The sequence below is a fragment of the Phoenix dactylifera genome, chromosome 2 (genome assembly GCF_051530095.1).
Source record: "Phoenix dactylifera cultivar Ajwa chromosome 2, Ajwa_hap1_PhDact_Kaust_v1.1, whole genome shotgun sequence".
NCBI classification, from domain to species: domain Eukaryota; kingdom Viridiplantae; phylum Streptophyta; class Magnoliopsida; order Arecales; family Arecaceae; genus Phoenix; species Phoenix dactylifera.
In genome coordinates, this window is record NC_143191.1 from 29,675,400 (window position 1) to 29,682,240 (window position 6,841).

Here is a 6,841-nt window from a genome sequence, read left to right on the forward strand (position 1 = left end):
TCAGTTGTGAAGAAATAGAGAAGTAGGAACTACGTGCCAGATACTATAGCAATGTATCAGACACTGTTCATTCTCCTATACCATCTCTAACTCATTACTTCCTCTATTTTCATTCCTTTGTACTTCTTTATTTCTTAACCAAGAAATTGAATTTTCTAAAGAGAAAGACTAATTCTGGATGGGTTTGATGAAAATCCTCTCTTTTTGCACCGTAGATGGTTGAATTAGTTGCACAATTTTGATTTCGTTTTCTTTGTAAAGATAACTTGTTTTTTCTAGTAAAATAGTTCCCCCTTTGGTAAGAATGCTGAGACTTGTAGGGCAAGCATCCAGATTCCATCAGGCAAGTTGTGCACAAAAGTGAGCATTCTTTTCCCCTTCCTGAACAAATGAAATTCCAAAGAAATTCAAAAGTAGGCTTGCCTGATGGAATCTGGATGCTTGCCCTAGCCAAGAACTGTCTATTGGTGGTAAGTAAAGGTGTGAGTAACTGAGAAATCAGTGACTGTGTTGTTCTCTTGCATGATAATTTTTGTTTCTGCTTTCAGTTTATAGTTGCATTGTTGGCACTGGTGTATGACGCATTGTTGGCATTGAAGTATTATTTTGCTTGTTATTTGTCTTTTAAGTTTATACCTTCTTTGATTAAGGAGCACTTCAGTTTGATAGGTTACTAAAGAATTATTACAACATATATCAACAGAGAATTGCTCTCTAAGGAACGGAAAAACCTGTTTTGGGAGTTTACTGATCTCTGGTTAGAACCAGATAAAGGCTCAGATTGTTTGACAGCCAAATGCTGCATTCACAAAATTGTCCATGATGGGCGCTTGCTTCTAAGTGAACCCTTGGGATCAGTTTTTGAATTTTCTCTTATGCTTCGGTTAGCATCTCCTACACTAGTGCTCTACTGGCAGTTGGCGGAGGATTCTTTATCTTCTTATCCTTCTGACGACGAAACCAACTCAGAACATGTTATGGGAGACTTGTCAGAGCCAATTTCAAGAGTCAAGGCAGAACCTTTTCTCATATGCAGAAACCTGTGAAGCCCTGGAGGAAGTAGTTGCTGGGTAGATACTGGTAGTGCACTACTGTTCAATGTTACTGATCTTCTTTCATGGCTTGACACTTCAGCCAAACTGTAAGTCATATCCACCTTTTCTGTGCCTTTGTTGTATTTCTATTTCTGTTATTGCAAATCTTGTTGATCTTTTTTGCCTCCTTGTTATATAGTGAGGTTATATGTTTATTTGGATTTCACCAGAGCTGTGGGATCTGCTGAGTAGGCTGAACTTTTTGATTTTGATCACATATATTTTGGTTCAAGTATTGCCAGTCCAGTTGCTATTCTATATGGAGCTCTTGGACCAGAATGCTTTAGAGAGTTTCATGTTACCTTGGTGGAAGCATCAAAAAAAGGTATTAACTAATGAATCGTTATTTATTTTATATGAACAACAGAGAACACATTCCTGTCCCAGTTAGAATGAGATGGCATATTGCAATTAACAAGGCACATACACATTCCTGTCTCAGTTAGATTAAGATGGTATGTTGTTAAGAAAAAAAACTGCAAAACCAATCAGTTAGATATTTCTCCTGCTTTTTTTTTTTTGGTCTCATAAGATAGATCTCCTGTCTACCTGATATGCTTACTATGAACTGTAAATCAATATGGCCATACTTCCTTTTAAGAAGATCAAAGTGTTTGAGAGAGAGAAGTTCTTCATGGGTCAGGTGAATAATCAGTTGTTTTCATTCATTTCTTCCAGAGTTTGTTGGTTAGATTGGACAGTTTTATTCTATATTACAAAAATTAATTTCCATCTCCTTAGTATAATTCTTATCAAAATTGCTCCTTGAAGTATGCTCCGATTTTCGAACCACTTCCATTTATATTTTTGTACCATTAGATCGGCTTGCCTTCTTGGTGCTTGACATGGATTCTTTCATAAGATATAGGTTGAATTTCTTTCTTTTCTTATTGGAGAGAATAGAATTAATTCTGCCAATTCAATATCATTCTCTGTGGCATCACTTTTTTGTGTTCTCTTATTAAAACCACAAACAGTTTCTTTTGGTAAATGCTGAGAGCAGTTTGTATATCTTTTGAATTCTTGGGCAGAAGAAGAACTCATTTCACCTAAAGGAATGTGCAGTTTCCATAGCATTGGCAATTGGATTGGTCACTGGTGTTCCTACATTGGACTGGCCTGCACATGCATCCCCTTGAGGCCCTGTGCTGCCTGATCTGTCAGTGCTAATTTCTGGACCACCTATTAAGGATCCTGGTGCCTTGTTGAGGTATGCATTGCCAATCAATAACAAAGCCATTCGGGAGGTTCAAAAGCCTCTTGAGGATATCACAGACAGTCTCAAGGTCTCCGGGGTTAGAGCATTGGATTTAGTTGAGAGAGTAAGCATAACTAAAAAAAATCTCATTCTGAGATCTTATTTGCTATTCCTTACAATTTCTGCAGTCACTCAAGTGATTTTTGTTTTATAATTACTGAATTATACATGTTACAGTATGTCATGTAAAATGATGTTCTTAAATGAGTACATTGTGCTCATCTTTGGCTTTGCTTTACAAAAAGCAGTTTCACCATTCTTCAACTCGAAAATAAAAAGGAATGAGTTTGAAAGAAGCTGATTTTCATAATGCTTAATAAAAAGTGCTGCTCACACAAGCAGAGGTCAAATAGCTTCTTCTACGAGATGCTAGAGAAACTAGTTTTCATTTCATGCTTGTATCGATCACATTATATTTTCATAAATATAATTGGATTTGCCTCACCTAAGAGCAGGAATAGTGGATATGCAAATGGATTAGACAAACTTAAAGTTAACCAACTCAATGTGCACCCAAACCTGAAACTTGATTATGTTGGTCATCTCAAAGTCCTTAATCCAAACCAAAATCTCAACGAAGTTGGACTCTAAGTCCATGTTAGTTACATACAGCCCAGTTGAAACCAAATAGACTGAAAACTACTTCCATCTTTGTGCTAGCAAACACCAAACAAGCTCAACATGAGTGAGCTGACCAATATCAACTGGCAGACAAAGTACTCAGCTGAATACTCCAAAAAAGAAAAGCTTGAGTACAATCATTGTTTAGGATCTCAGTCATTTGTTGCAACAATGACTATACCGGTAACTAACAGGAGAGGAGCTGCGGAGGCAATTGGAGCAGAAGAGGAGAGAGCATGAGGAGGAAAGGAAAGAGCGAGAGGAAGAACATAAGCAAATTGCACATCTTACAAGTTTGGTGACAAAGTTCTTAAAGAAAAAGACTCAAACGCACAAGTCATCTATCCATCATGATGGGGCCATGTATTCAACTAGTGGTACAAATACTCGTTGGTATGTATTCTAATTTATATTACATAGGTTATTTAGAGATTTTGACCAAATTAAGCGAAATGTTATTGTGAACTTATACTTGAATTTTAGTTTATTATTTTCACATGTAGTTATTGATTGTGTATTTTTTTTTGCTTTCTCAGATACATGATGGAGTTATGAGCATGTGAAATCTAGTTTTTGGTACATGGATAGCTTTTGTTCATATGATCATGGTGAAGTTGTCTACAAGCAGAATCCAGTTTTTGGTATAAGAATATTTTTGTCTATATGATGGTTGTTTGGAGGAATAGCAAGATCAGATATTTTGAAATTTTTAATTTACATTTTGATATGTTTGGTGATGATTATCACCTTAACATATGGTATGGATGAAACATTGTGATGTATGGTTAATAGATATGCTTGACTTTAGACTTATAGATGATGATATTTATAATGAATGATTATGGATTCTCCAACATTGTGTATACTTCTATTTGGATGAGCAAATGTATTGTGCAATATGGATATTGGATAGGCTGTGTTGGTTGTACAGGATTTGGAACGAGCCCAAAAATAAATATTAAGCTTATAATTTGAATTGTTAATTAAATACAGGTTAATACTTTCTGCCACCAAAAAATGTTTGTTGCCAATGCATTCCAATACATTCTGCGACCAAACTATTGGTGGAGGAAGATAGACATTCAGTGACCATTTTTTTGGTAGCGGAAGACAAATATTCCACGACCAACTATTTGGTCAGCGTTGAAATTAGCGACAACAGATTTGGTCGCTGAAAATTTTCTTCAGCAACCAAATGTTGGTCGTTGTTGGTGTACCTTAGGTGACCACACAATATTGGTAGCCAAAACCTTTCAGTGACTAGGGTTCGGCGACGAAGAGTATGCTAGTCGTGAAAAGGTTTCGGCGACCAAATATGGTTATTCAGCGATTAGAATTTTAGTCGCTGAATATGTATTTTCTTGTAGTGTACTATGCTTTAACTGAAACTTTAAATGGCCTAATACAGTCCCAATAATAACAAAACTTGGAGATGCTCATTTCACTAAATGACACCCATAATTGGTCCACCAAAATGATAAATTGTCAGCAAGGTAACACAACAATATGCAAGTATGCTTTTGACGTTTCTCGAAATCTTAATCATGAAAGTTGGATTATGTTATTTGAGCCAATTAAGGGATTATGAACTACTTGAGGACAACTCTTTGAAGGTCTCTTGTCTATTTTTAAGAAAGCTTCTTGAGAATGTTAATTTTATGCAACAAGGTCAGAGAATCAAATCATTCTTTTGTAAGGAAGGGAAGCCACTCTTTTGATGCTACAATAATTTTCTCTTCACCTGTATAGTATCTATAACATCATAAACAAAATCAAGTGGATCCAAAGAATTAACTCTTTCAAATCTCCAACCATCAATATCTGACTAAATTGTTGGAAGTCCATTGCTTGTCCTAGTTGTACTAGGATCCTATTCCTAGTTTATCTTTGTTTCCTATTCCAACACAAGTTGGAATATTTTATCTTCTAGTGCTAGCCCTACTTTAGTTAGATTTAGCATTAGAATTAATATATTTGAGTTTGTTTTTTAGTTTGAGAGTGATATTGATGTTTTTGACTTTTAGTGGAAGGGAGAGAGCGTGTGGTTTTTTTTATAAATGGAGGAAGAGTTACCGAAGAGTTGGAGAGAATTCTTTTTGGTGAAAAAAGATGTCTTGGAGAGGCTTGAGGCTTCATTGGGAGAAAAGCTGAACTCATTATTTTAGGCTTTATTTTTTTCAATAAATTCATTTTTCTCTTCCAAATTATTATTCCACTGCTATTGCTTAATTTATTTGATGTTTGAATTGTATCCTGGAACAACATGTTCGATCTACTGTGAATAGCATACTGCTCTACATGGTATCAGAGCCAATTTATTCAACTTCAAAGCAAGGTTGAGGTGGAGCTAGTAATGTGCGGTTTCGATTAGATTTATTTGAAGCATAAGTTTTAGAGTAGCAACTTGATTGTTAGTCATTCTTATATTTATAACTTGCCGCAGTTGAAAATCTTCAAGTAGTTCGCTTCAATGGTACAAGTATGTGGACTCTTATTTTGATGATTCAAGAGGTGAATTATTATGACTGATGCTACTACCATCTTTCTTAATGGTTCAACATGTCTGATCTCATCGATATCAATATGACTGCTTTTGCTACTAGCACTTTTCTCCGTAAGTTGAACAACACATGCTATTCAATTTGAAGCCCATTGTCAAGCCTTATTTAATAGGACAAGATTTATAAGATATCTTGGATGAGTCAGAGATGATGCTAATAGATACTCTCAATAATAAATTTGCGAGAAGAAAATGAAATCTAAAATCTAGATAGGTGATGTGGCTTATTCAAATTTCAGTTAATAGAGAAAATTATTTTTCATGTTCAGAATGTAAAGGAGCCAAAGAAAGCATAAAATATTCTTATGGCCGTTCACTCAAGTTCTAGCAAGGTGAGACATAACAAACAAAAAATACTTGAAGAATATATTATAGTTTTAGGCTTTCTTGAGAATCTAAAGGAAGAGTAGAATTGGTTCAAATATGAAGATTTGAAGCATGACGAGTTTAATCAGCTAATGACTGGATCAAATTCGGAAGACTCAGAACATAAAAAGTTTGATCAACTCAAAGATCAATTAAGTCAGAAAGAATATATGGAACAAGAGGAGCCTGATCATATGGATGTTGTATCAAGCTTAAAAGAGATCATGATTAAAAAATCAATTAATTTTGTAGTTGCTGGGGAAGAGACAAAATGTGCTATAGTTGATTCAGTCGTAGAAATTCATATTGAAGAATCAAATTATGGGGAAGAGTCTTGTATCAAAGCTATCCAAGATGTGAACATTTTTTATGGAGATTTAGTTAGTCATGAGGATGAAGAGCTTATTAATTTTGATGTAGTTTCAGATATCAAGCAACGAGAAGATATACTTGTTATAGATGATTCTAGTTGTGCTTTAATATTCGACAAAGTGTTTGGTGCGTTAGTTATTTTTTATGCTATTCCAATGTTTAAGTTGCTAGAGGCCAGACTCTATGCATGAAGATTTGAGTTCATACATGGGAGCAAGTTGTATGTAGATACATGGAGTTGCTCAGCTAAAAGCATGCAGATATATATAGCCAAAGTTTTGGTTTTTATTTTACTTTGTGTGCACGTAATGGCTAATACTATAGTGAGCAACAATTGTAGCAGAAAATATGATGTTCATTGGGATAAGCTAGATTTTGATAGAATCTCAGCAATATCATTGTGGAGTCAATGCTGAGAAAGCTAGATTTTGATAGAATCTCAGCAATATCATTGTGGAGTCAATGCTGAGAAAACGTTTTAGAGAACATTGCCGACTCTAGGACATACATCGAAAAGATCAAGCCAGCGAAGGAGTTAATAGTTCAAGGAAGGGGCTCTTTTATTCAATT

General features: G+C 35.1%; 1 long non-coding RNA gene across 1 annotated transcript; it reads left to right on the plus strand.

Annotated features, from left to right (window-relative positions):
• Positions 1-373: 373 nt before the first annotated feature.
• LOC149768275 (uncharacterized) lies at positions 374-3,827 on the plus strand. Its single transcript, XR_016399210.1, has 3 exons — positions 374-1,141; positions 1,265-3,366; positions 3,510-3,827. It is a non-coding gene; the product is annotated as an uncharacterized LOC149768275 (long non-coding RNA).
• Positions 3,828-6,841: the final 3,014 nt, after the last annotated feature.